This window comes from Rhododendron vialii, chromosome 5a, assembly GCF_030253575.1.
Source record: "Rhododendron vialii isolate Sample 1 chromosome 5a, ASM3025357v1".
NCBI lineage: Eukaryota > Viridiplantae > Streptophyta > Magnoliopsida > Ericales > Ericaceae > Rhododendron > Rhododendron vialii.
The window spans coordinates 36,771,141-36,784,521 of record NC_080561.1 but is presented as its reverse complement, the minus strand read 5'-3'; positions in this window follow the sequence as shown (position 1 = coordinate 36,784,521).

Below are 13,381 nucleotides of genomic sequence, written 5' to 3'. Positions count from 1 at the left end.
CAGAAAAAGAATTCTAACTTCAAAATCCCAAAATGAACATGGTACTCTTAGCGTCTACGTGTTAGTTCCGCCATGGGAGGCCTCCATTGTGGTTTTGGACATCCGGAAGCTGATCTTGGAGATGGAATTTGTAACAGCCCGAAAATTTTAATTAATAATAATAACATTTAATTAGTGTTATTAATAAGGAAATTAATTTTTTTTTAAGATAAATACAAATAAGAATTTTCCTATTATAATTATCCTATTATAATTAACTTATTATAATTTCTTTTAATTGCATGCATGCATTATTCCGAATTTCCTTCCATCTCTCCCTCTCCTACTCAACCTCTACTTCCTCCCTAACCCTATTTTTCGTCCATATTCGGCCAAGAGTTTGAATCCCATTAAAACACAATTTTATCACCCTTCTTTAAAAATTTTCCTTTATATATACCTCATTATTCCGACCCTAGGGCATACCACGAAATTTTTCACGCCCCACCAGTCCAGAAAGAGAGAGGAATCGGAGAAAAACTGAACTCCAATCCATGGAGTTCTAGTGAGAGAAAGAAAGAGAGAGAAAAGTGGGTTTTATAGCCACGACATACCGAGACCCAAATTGACCACTCCAAACACTTTCCTCAACCCCAAGCACCCCCAAGCATCGTTCAATTCGAGCCCAAGGTCCCCCGATCGCCAAAACCGAAGTTGTCTTTTCCAAAGTTTCAAAATTCGTTTTAAAATCAATTCGGCCCGAACCAAGGTAGTATAATCCCTTCCAAACACTCCTCTAAGTATATTAAGTGTTTTTATGCGTAACCCTATGCCCTAAATGGACCCATGCATCAAAACCGTGACGAAAAACCAAAAAAATCGAACCTGGACCGTACCTTGCGGCCGCAACCTGCGGATCGCAAGAACCAGTCGCCGAGTTCGCGGCAGAGCTCCCAGCCGCAAGGTCAAACCGGTCCAACCTTGCGGTTTTACTTGTTTCGTTTCGAATCGACTTTTCGACCTTCCGAACATCGTTTTCGACCCCCGAACTATTTTTCCTAGACTTTTCACATTCCAAAGATCATTACTTGTTAAGATCATATTTGTTTTATTTGATTATCTATTTATTAAATTATTTGTTCGTTATCTATCAAAGTTTACAAACGAAAAATATTTGCGACCTTTCAAATAATATTTTTAACACCCAAACTATTTTTCCTTGATTCCTCACACCTCAAAGATGTTATCTTGTTAATTGCATATTTATTTTTTTTATTTACCATTTATCATTATTTTTACAGTGTTTTCAATTAAAAATTCTTTACGACCTTATAAACGTTATTATAAATGCCCGAATAATTTTATTTCGACTCTCTATATTCTGGAAATGAAATTTTATTAACAGTAGCATATTTTAAATTTATAAACTATTTATTATCTATTTACTTCACTTTCGGCCACTTTATTTAAACGTCTTTATTTAAATTAATCCCGTGACCTTCCGAACCCAACTTTTGACACTCAACTGGTTGCATAGGACCTGTAGGACTCTTATTAAGGTCATGATAAATTTTTTAATATTTTTATCTAATTAATGTATTTAATTAGTTTTGAATTAATCTATTACCTTAGAATTAATTAATAAGAGCCCAGAAACTTTTCCTTTTTAATTTCTTTTAAATATCTTACTTTATTATTGACAGTGTGACCATACAAGATTAAGGGCAACGGCCCGTCCATAATAAGTTGCGTGATTACATTGTTTATTAATTGTTTTAATTATTATTGATTTGTTGTATATTGCATCGATACTTGATTTGAATGCTAGATTGGACCCTAAAGACATGGGATGGTGTTGCGAAATAGAACTCATCTAGACGATGCTAGATAATGGATAAATTGGAAAGTTTTTTAGATTGCCTGCAGGCGGGATTTTGAGATGTGATGAGTTGGATGTGATGGTTTGAAACTGGCAAAGTAAGCCCAGTGTTGATTGATGAATGATGATTGGCAAAGTAAGCCCAATGATGAATGATGTATTGATACTGGCAAAGTAAGCCCAGTGATGATTGAGAAGTGGTATATAAGATAAGCGAACCCTAGTTATGATTCGGGCATGATAAGCTTTCTTTTGTTGTAATGAGAGGGATACACGCTAGGTACATAACTGAAGTGCAATCCGCGACAACAAAAGAAAGTGAGCTCATGGGACAGGGCATAGCTAGCGGTTGGGGAGGAAAGATCCCGCGGAGGAGATCTTAGATTACACGACAAGTTAATGGATAGTAATAACTGATTATATGGAACAAACTCTGTGTTACTTTTTCGCACCATTATTATCCTGTTGCATGCTAACTGTAAAGTAAGAAGGGTAGTTGGGTTGGATTATACTTCGGGGTGAACTTGTTCACTCAGGTACGGATTGTCTGGTTTCCGTGCCAGATTTTGCAGATAATCAAGAAGAGACACCAAATCCTGAAGGTGAACAGTTTTATGCTGAAGAGAACCCAGAGGTGGGAGCTGAGCCAGAATATGCTTGGGATCCGTATCAAACTTAGAAGATGGCTCTGTTATTTTGTTTAGTTTATTTTCACAAAGACTATTTTCAGTATTTCTACGATAATTTATAATAGACGAAACTTTAGGGTATTATCCGGTTTGGATTTTGAATTTTAATTCAATAAATTTTTAGAAATCAGTATTTAAAACCTCCGATTTTATTTTCAAAAATCGGGGCGTTACAGAATTGCACATAATCTGGTCTCCCCGGGAAGGAAACAAAGCGGCCCACTGGTTAGCCTCCTTATTTTATTTTTGGATTTTGTTAATATATGCCCCTAAGGCACATGTTAAGGTACTTGTTTAGGGCTTTAGAAAGTAAATGGTATTTTTGTCTCATCGAACAAGTTTCTCGCTTTGCCTAATATTATAATTACTATCACTATGTCCTATACTAGTGGGGTTAGTTGGCTTCATTACTGCCCTCCCTTCAGTTTTTTTCCCTCTATTTTTTTTTTTTTTTGGTAAATGTTTTTTTCCTCTATAATTCTTTGTCCTTTCAACTTTCCTCCTAATCTTTTCAACTCTCACGGGCAATTGCATACTTGCAGCGAGAAACTATTTTATTGTGTTTGATTTTTATTATTGGATGAATAAATAAATATCGTACTTAATTCATTAATTCTATGATAAGTAAGTAAAGATAGCAATTTTTTAACACTTCGCCGCTGTATTTTTCACTACCAATTCTAATAACAACTTAACCTAATTTCCTTCTTTTGAGATTTTTTTCGAACTGAGTTTCTTCGAGAATGGATCTCTTTTTTATTCAGCGTATTTGAGTCCCTTCAATGATCCTCCACTTTATTGACAAGCCTATTCTCATGGTGAGTTCACACTTATTTTGGGTATTCTCGTCATTCTTTTTGAATTTTTGCTGAATTTACGTTTTATTTTTTAGATCAATCATTCGTCTCGAGATGAGTCTGAAAAGTAAAAAATTATGACAAAAAACAAAAAAGGTTCACTATAAAAGATGAAAAAATACAAAATAATTGGTATTTTTTTTGCCTAAAATGTCGTCCTATATAAAAATTTTCAACTTCGGTCCAAACATTGAGAACAATGATTTTAATTCAAAAATAACGATGAAAATCTAAACAAAAATTACAAAATATAAGTTTTAATAAAAAAATTACAAAAAATAAGTTTTCATCGATCTTTTGTATCTTGATAATTAAGAAGGGGAAAATGAAAAAAAAAAAAAACAATTGTTCCCACGCGCAGGTGTTGGGGCTATTGTTGTCTAATGAATTATAGAGGGAAAAAAACATTTACCAAAAAAAAAAATAGAGGGAAAAAAACTGAAGAGAGGGCAGTAGAAAGTAAAGGGTATTTTTGTCTCATCGAACAAGCTTCTTACTTTGCCCAATATTACAATTACTGTCACTATTTCCTATACTAGTGGGTTAGTGGGGTTAGTTGGCTTCATTTATAGAGCCGTAACAAGTGCCTAAACATGTGCCTTAGGGGCACATATTAACAAAACTTTTTTTTTTCCCGCATTTGTTAGTTTTGCGCTAAACTTTTATGCATTATTGGTTCATCTCGATGAGAGGAAGCGAAAAAGTAAAAAAATTATGACTTCTAGACAAGTATTTTTTAAAATATTCAAGAAAAAGCTCAAAAGCCCAAAAAGTTAGCTTTTTCGATATTTCTTGGATATTTCCAAAAATATTTGAGTAAAAGTTATAATTTTTTACTTTTTTACGATTCCTCTTGTCGAGACGAATCAATAATATATAAAAGTTTAACGTAATATTAACAAACACGAAAAAAATTAAATAAGGTCAAACTCAAAAGTTGTAGTAATTAAAAACTTTTTGGTTATTGAAAATGCCATAATTTGTTTGTTCTGCACGCAGTTCCATCTGACAATCAAAAAATGTTGAAGTCCTCTTTCTTTCTTTCTCTCTCTCTCTCTCTCGATCTCTCGACAAAATGAAAGTCCAAGAATGATACCCAGTCACATGACTCACATTCGCCAAAGAGTATTGCCCCGTTACAGCACACCACTATCTGTAAGGGGAATCTCGCCGCAACTATATCAGGACCGAAGCTCATATCCCACTACGCGTGAGTAGAGTTAGGAGTACGTCTAACCCAACAAGGGACCACGAGAACTCGAACAGCGAATTTAGTCCTTGCAGTGCAACAACGCGACCGCTCCTTGTTGGCAGCGCGAAAAGTTTCAAAATATTCTTCTTTGGTCCCCCCCAGGGGTCAAAATGCAATAAATAAGTCTTCTGGAAGGTCCCCCACAAAGAATCAAAGACTTGTGACCCAGTTATGTGTGGCCGTGTGGGGTTTGCTGCTACAAGACACAAGAAGTACGTTTCCGACATGTGCAATAAAAGAAAATTTGATTTTTCACCCCCCCAAAAAAAAGTTAATTTTGTAAATGCCCCAAGGCCGTCAGACTAGACCGCCAAGTTGCTTGCAAATGAAAATCAATGGGTGATGGCAGTTTGATTTATATAAGTCAAGGAATCAGACGTCTCAAGCAGACGTGTGCACAAATGGGCATCTATGATTTCACATGCAAAAGGAGTTGGGGCGAGTTTGGACCAATTTTTCGGAATCTGTTTGACACGGATCTTTTTATTTACATGGTTCGGGTCAAAATTTTAGATCAATTTTTTTTTTCTTGTTGTCTCGGAGAGATAGGAATCCGAAAATTATAATATATAGACCAGATGTTAAAAAAAGTTAATCTAAGATGACGAAAAAGAAGAAGGAATTTGACTTTCTGGGTGCTTTGCGTTTTATATATGAATTTTATCAATTTTGATCTATGTTTCTCTATTTTTCCCAATTTCTCTTGTCGAAAAAGAAACATATATTGTAAGAATTTGACATAAATCTCGTAAAGATTAAAAGGGAAAAACTTTAAAAATTGTTAAGGAATTTTTTTAAATACTCCCTCCGCCCGGATTTAATTGTTTTTTTTGGGAGTTCGTGCTATTTTTCAATTGATTATATTTTGTAATGTACAAATATTTTATATAATTTTGAAAACGTTGTCTTATAGAGCTAATTAAGATCTATCTAACACAAGATCCATATTGAATATAAAATTCAATATCAATTTAAAAATATAACTAATTTTTTATCCAGTTAAAATTACCGATGAACTATTAAATCCGGACGGAGGGAGTAGTTATTGTCAAATTCATTCCCCCTTCGAAAAGGTCGTCCAAACCCACCATCGAGAAGGAAAGCAAGTTGAAGGCAATTGGCAAGTCAGTCAATTAGAAGTCATGCACGTCGATGTGTCCTATTTCACAGGCCAAAAATCAATGATGGGAAATGCTCCTGTTGTCGCTCCTTCTCTCTATGATTCTATCTCAAAAAATTATTCGATGTTTATGAGGCATCGGTACCAGGCCTCTTCTTAATCATACGTTTTTGTGAGTCCCGAGACTAGTTAAGTATGAGGACCTTGCAATTACAATGTATGGTGGAGAGAGGCTTGGGCGCCGCCATATAATGCCCCAAGGCATTGAATCATGTAACCGTAAAATAATGCTACCAATTTGGCAATTATGCTATTAAGCCAAACACTTTTCATGAACGCTAAGGACTTACTTTTGTGAGTGTTTGTAATTATGCGAGTAAGATCTCGAGTCCAAATTCCGTCCTCCATAACGCTCTCCGCAGATTTACTTGTGAGCCATATGTACATAAATCCAAAACGATGACTTGAAATTTTCATATTTTAAATCTCACAGTCGATCGAAAACACATCATGCAAAATGCATGCCAACTTGATTGGGCATCAATATGCACTTGAACAAAATATGCCTTGTTTGATAAAAGGGACAATTTGAGTTTTTTTTGTTGTCTATTATTTCAAATAAATACGTACAATTTGAACGTGTAACTTATAAATATCCAATCTATCTATTTTTTTTGTAAGAATATATTACTCTATAATATTTGCAAGATTAACAATTTAGATCATTTTTTTGGACTCGAGACAGAGCCCACAAGTGCGTGTGAGCATGGAATATTATGAAAAGATTAAGATCTGAACTTCATTCTAGGGTGGTGCATGGCATCTCTACATACTCCTCGATCCATGCCGCCATAATGTATCCACCCTCCGGTTAGGCGAAAACTTAAGCGACGTGATTTGTTAAGGGGTCCAAACTTATGGTACAATCACGTACGCGATCTCGATCAGTTTGCGGTTAGTGGAATCGGTTGCAAATTTAAAAAAAAAAAAAAAAAACACAGTAACTTGGTCACACATCCTATTTTGTTGCAACACATTGTTCATTTGGAGCAATGCATGCCATGAACTATTTGCTCTGGAACCCGTACAAATTAAGAAGAGCAATTATTCAATGATCCTGGAACATGACCATATGACTACTGCCACACCATGACCTCTAAGTTCTAACCACCACACTTTTTGATGGGTTCCATTGATTTATTCATGGATCTAATGCGATTGTGTTGTAGTTACTAGTTAAGTGTCTTTGGACAACACGTGTGTGTGTATATATACATATATATATATATATATATGTGTGTGTGTGTGTGTGTGTGTGTGTGCGTGTGTGTGTGTGGCAATGACCCACAAGCACCTAATAATCTTTCCAAAAAAAAAAAAAAGGTGTGAAACTGTGTGATCGGAAGTGATTCTTGACAATTTTTCGAAAATCTTTCTAAAATCCTAATAATGATCTTTCTAAAATCTCGATTGCGAAACTGATTCTTGACAATTTTTCAAAGCAAAAATAATTTTTTAAAAAAGAAATTTGACAAAGTGTGTAGAAAATCGGTAACTTTAATTATGAGGTGCCTAGGGCCTACTTTTGAATTTTTGTGGGGTCAAACAGGCAAACAGGCTTCAGAAAAGAACAAGGGCATAACAAAGTGGGACGGAGGGAGTATGTGGATCGATGATGGAGGTTAATGAAAATTTAGTGGAACCCAATTGCTTCTGACTCCCTCCCGCTCATACTAGCACATTGTTCATTTGGAGCAATGCATGCCATGAACTATTTGCTCCGGAACTCGTACAAATTAAGAAGAGCGATTATTCAGTGATCCTGGAACATGACCATATGACCATGACCTCTAAGTTCTAACCACCACACTTTTTGATGGGTTCTATTGATTTATTCATGGATCTAACGCGATTGTATGGTAGTTACTTGTTAAGTGTCTTTGGACAACACCTACATATGTGGCAATGACCCGCAAGTACCTAATAATCTTTCCAAAAAAAAAAAAAGGTGTGAAACTGTGATTGGCAGTGATTCTTGACAATTTTTCGAAAATCTTTCTAAAATCCTAATAATCTTCCTAATATCTCGATCGCGAAACTGACTCTTGACAATTTTTCAAAGCAAAAATAATTTTTTAAAAAGAAATTTGACAAAGTGTGTTGAGAAGAATGGTAACTTTATGAGGTGACAAGGGCCTACTTTTTTTTTTTTTTGAATTTTTGTGGGGTCAAATAGTCAAAATAGGCTTGAAAAAAGCATAAAGGCATAAAAAAGTGGGACGGATGGAGTATATGAATCGATGATGGAGGTTAATAAAAATTTAGTGGAACCCATTTGCTTCTGACTCCCTTCTGCTCATACTAGCTTTGTTCAGGAATCAGGAACCGGTGTAGTTGTTTAGCCTAGCCTATTGTGTTCTTCAAACAAAAAATCCGCATTAGTCATTTTGTAGAGCTCATCAAGTACATCAATCCTATAGTTAAAAAAAGTCGAGTGGAGATGGCGTACCCAATGACCATTTTATAGTCGTCATGGAAAAAATGAATGACAAGTTTGATTTTGGATGTACGGTTCAATATTGTTTTTATAAACACATTTGATTGGAAATTAGTACTTCTTTTATCTCATAAAGTTGGTCTCTTACGAAATTACATGCAATTTTTGAACTTAAAAATAGATTATTTACTGGAATAATTTTTCAAATTTTTTGCATTGTTCAAAATATCTCATCCAGATTTATTAAACAAGATCCATAATTCACAAAAAATTATTTTGTTAAGTACATTAATTTCAAACTAGCCGCAATATTAATTAATTAATTATTATAAATATACGATTGACATCAACGGTCCAAGTCAGTTTTCCAAACTGATTCGTAGGTTGAAATAACGGCCGGGAATCCCTCGTGCAATTTTTTTTTTATTTATAATATAAAAAAAGGTCTTTCTATAAAAGACAGTCACACTCACATGTTTTCTAATACTAATCCTAGTAATATGACTTTTCATTTGAAAATTAAAAATGTGATGTCCCACGTTGGAAACATTTGGAAAGAGTGTTATGTATAAACGATTGCGATTGAGCAACTACTGTATAACCTAAGGTTAATCTTTTGCGCCGCGTGGTTAGGCTAAGGGTAAGCAGATCAGGTGACGAGAGTCATTACAGGTGATATCAGAACTTGCACCAACGGGAAGTGTTGGGTGGGTCCCGCTAGGAGATCGTGCTTCGGTGCAATTGGTGAGCCCAATAAGTGATCAGGAGCTTGAAATGCTTGTCGTGCTTGGGCGGGTCCCATATGAGACGAGTTTGACGTGCTTAAGTGGGCACTTGTCCCACATCGCTGTGTGGTGGAAGGTATTGGACCATGGGGCGCAATGAGAACGTTGCGATTCTAAGTGGGGAAGATTGTGATGTCCCACATTGGAAACATTTGGAAAGAATGAGTTATGTATAATCTATTGCGAGCAACTACTGTATAATTTGAGGCTAAACTTTTGAGCTACTTGGTCAAGTTAAGAGTAAGCAGGTCAGCTGACGAAGGTCGTTATAAAAAATCTCTTAACTGCACAACTAAATTCAGTTGTGCTTTGCAAACATTTTATTTTATTTTTGGTTGGCTAGGCTTGCGAACTTAGGATCAAGATATAAATAATTAATTTTTGGAGGACTATTCGTAAATAATATTCTAGTGGGGTATATATCCACTATGATAGAGATATCATACAGGGTTTTTGTTGATCAGGTTCTTGATTGGTTCCTTTTTTAAAAAAAAAAAAATTTGGCTTATTTTAGCGAATAATTGTATATTGAAATAAAAACGTTAAATGAGCCAAGCTTCAAAAATGTATATTGAATTCTACTCGTTAATTGTATATTGAATTCTACTCGTTTGGGTTTACCGACCTCTCGCAAGACGAGCCCAAGCTTCAAAAATGTTAAATGAGCCAAACTAGGGTCTGGATGCAACTCGATTCGGTTAGTCAAACTCCAAAACAAGCCTAATTTCAGCCAAATCCGAATATTGATAATTTTAAATGAGCCGAACTCGAGCTAGTTGATTCGGTTCGTTTGCACCCCAACATACATGCAATATGATGGAAACCCTTAGCATTTTCAAAAGAGAGATGCTACATACACTACCATTCATCCACTACATTTTTTATACGGCTCACCCCGGCTCCCAAAAAAATACAGAAAAATGTCCATAAATTTTAGAATAATACTTTATGGGGCCTGTAAAAAATCAGCTCCAAAGAATATCGGTAAGTATTATTTCTTGATTTGTAGGGACGAAATTGTTTAACTGCACCGTTTCGCCCCTACGAATCAAGAAATAATATTTACCGATATTTGTTGGAGCTGATTTTTTACAGGGCCCCATAATATATTATTTTAAAATTTATGAATATTTTTATGTATTTTTTTGGGATACAGGATGAGCCCTACAAAACATGTAGTGGATGATGTAGTGGTTTGGATCTTTGAGCTAAGTTGTATCCTCCTCGATGTTCCCCTTCGAGATTTATAAAATCGTTCGTTTTGCCGAGCAAAAAAAAAAAATATAGTGTACCTAGACTTATTGTTTTCAAAAACACAAAAACGTAATAACGAAACTAAAGGGTGACATCACTGATTTGGAAATTAAGACACAGAAACGTAATAACGAAACTAAAGGGTGACATCATCGATTTGGAAATTAAGGGAAATTACGTACAACACGAAAGCGAGATATATATATATATATATATATATATATATATATATATATATCTAGAGAGAGAGAGAGAGAGAGAGAGAGAATAAACATAGAAAAAGGCTAATTGCATGTTGAAACATAAAATCTGTGATTACCGCTCAATAGTCACCGCTCTTTCTCCACTGTATGCAATTTCACCGTTCAAAACGCTTTTTAATTTGGACAGTTCTAATTTTAAAAAACTCTTCCTTTTGAAAACTCCGGATCAGAGTTTTTTTTTTAAAATCCCGACCATTGATTACCGAGACGGACAGTGAGATATTGAGTGGTGAATGTTGAAACGGGTCAAATAAAATGGTGGGCGCAGCACCGTTGTGAAAAGAAACATATCAAGCGATCAAACACTTGTACTAAACCGTACAACAATGTGTGGTAGAAAAAGTTGTCGGTACTCCGTGACCATGGAATAATTTTTCGGTATCTAGAAACGTCTTTCCGAGTGTAAGCCCTCATCTCCATTCAGTAAATTATTTACCAATCTTGAAGCACCGCCACGTGAACTCTTCTCCACCACACATTTCTACAGGGGTCTATACCATACACTTTGTACTGTATCCAACAGGAATGTGTGGTGGATAGTGTAGGCGCACCACGTGGCGGTACCCCAAAACCACCAAATTATTTTTCCATCCCCCCATCTCTTATGCAATTTTTTTGACAAGACTATTAAACGGGCTAAAAGTGGAATTAAACTGGAATTCATAACCCTGAGGTATTTTTTTTTTTTTTCCCGGTTTCTCGGAAATCACATTACCCCTGAGATTGGCTCCCAAGGGATTGAAAATGATTAATAAGTTCACTGAACTTTGTTTTTTCTCTCTCTTCGTTTTTCTTCGCAAAGAAACTTCACTGGGAAGTAATAAAATTGAAAATTAAACCCCCAAATGAAAGTTCCAATGACTAGTTGCTACGACAAAATCTCTGGAGAACAAACAACTCTACGGATTCGAAACTTCTGATCAAGTACGGTTGTCAATTCATTTGAGGTGATCAGTCTATTAGAATCTTTGCCCCGGTTAAAAGGGCTCCTCGCAAGTGGATGCAAGACGGATCAACGAGACCCGCTAGAATTAGTGGAGATGCGCATCTAGCCGCAGGCCAGGACATACACATTGAGTTATCCCAGAAAAAAAAAAAAAAAAACTGGAACGATATAGGAGCGTGCTCTTAAAGTCTGACAGGAGTTTGAAACTTTCCATGTTTTCGCTCATTTCTGCAAGAATAATATACCATCTAGAGGTTTCTATCCACTTTTAATTTTCTGGTTTGTTGTGGGTGGCCGGCCGCCGGTCAACAAGAAAAGAATGTTTTTGGCTGATTCTGAAACATAAAAGTCTAATAAAAGGTGAGGAAAAGAAAAAAGAAAAAAGGGTACAAACAAAGAAGCAAGCTGAAAGCCTATAAGTTATCATTGTGTTTGGAGAATAACAAGAGCTTATAATGAATCAAAAGGAACATTATTTGCTCCACAGTTACAAATTCATAAATTCTATTGGGTTTTGTTTTTGAAATAACCTTTTGTATTAACAAATAAGGAATTGATTTTCACACTCCCTTTTTTTATATTCACACTTTCTTTTTTATGTTTTAGCAAAAAAAAATGCATACACTTTTAACACTAAAAAACAATAAAAGAAGTGTGAATATCAAAAAAGGAAATGTGAAAATCAATTACCTAACAAATATGACATAAAACAATGTGTTCGTGAAAACAAAATTAGGTTAAATTTATTGTTATTTTTTTTGCGTGTGTGCAGTCGATTCTGAAATGAACATTAATCGATTAATTCTAAAATAACTTACACATCCATTCACACACCCACACTCACAACAAGGGTGGGGCCCACACACTAGGTGTGTAGTGTGTGCGGGCTTCACCCTTGTTGTGAGTGTGGGTGTGTGAATGAGAAAAATGCTACTTGCACAACCGGGAAGTGCTTGTTTTAAGCAGTTTTTAATTGAACCGTTCATTAAATCTAAGCTAAAAATTGCTCAGATCAAGCTCTTTTTGTTCTTTTTTTTTTGCTAATTTCTCGCGGGTACCCTTAAAATCATGTTCTGATCACATTGAGCGGCTCGGATCATCAAAATTTGATGAAAAACTATGAGGTGATTTTTTAGGTGTCTATATAGTTGTACATTGAACCGCCCCGAATAGACATACAAGTTTTTATGTGGAACCCATAATGGCCCTAGAGAGCTGCTACTCCCCCCCCCTCCCCGGCCCCACCTCCCTTTCCCGAAATTACCACCCCCCCCCCCCCCCCCCCCCCCCTCTCTCTCTCTCTCTCTCCCTCTCTCTCTCTCTCTTCCTTTCTTTCTTTCCTTCCTTCCTTCTTTTCAGTTTCTTCTTTCTTTCTTTTTTTTTCCTTTTCTTTCCAGTTTAATTTTTTTTTTCATTTTATTTCATTTTCTTTCTTTCTAGTTTGAATTTTTTTTCTCTTTAATAATAGATTGAGTCTAATTCTAGGCTTTGTAAAGTAATTGAGAAAAAAAAGTGTTTCAATTGATCATATTTATACGACTGTTTTATTTTTCTTTTTTTTGTTCTTTATAGATTAAAAAATATAGTTACGAAAATAAGTGTTTCAATTTTCAATCCATTTGAACCAGTGCAAAGATGTTATTTTTCTGATCATTTCATCCTAAATGGTCGTAATAAATTTTTGGCTCCAAGGCCTTTCAATGAACACTCTAACCCTAAGAGAGTCCTAAAACTAAATAATGAGTCTTAGAGTGCTCGTTGAAAAGCCGTAAAGCAAAAAGTTCATTAAGATTACAATTAGTGTTCGGGAACTAATTACGAAATGTATTTTGCAAACGACATACTAATCCAAAATACAAA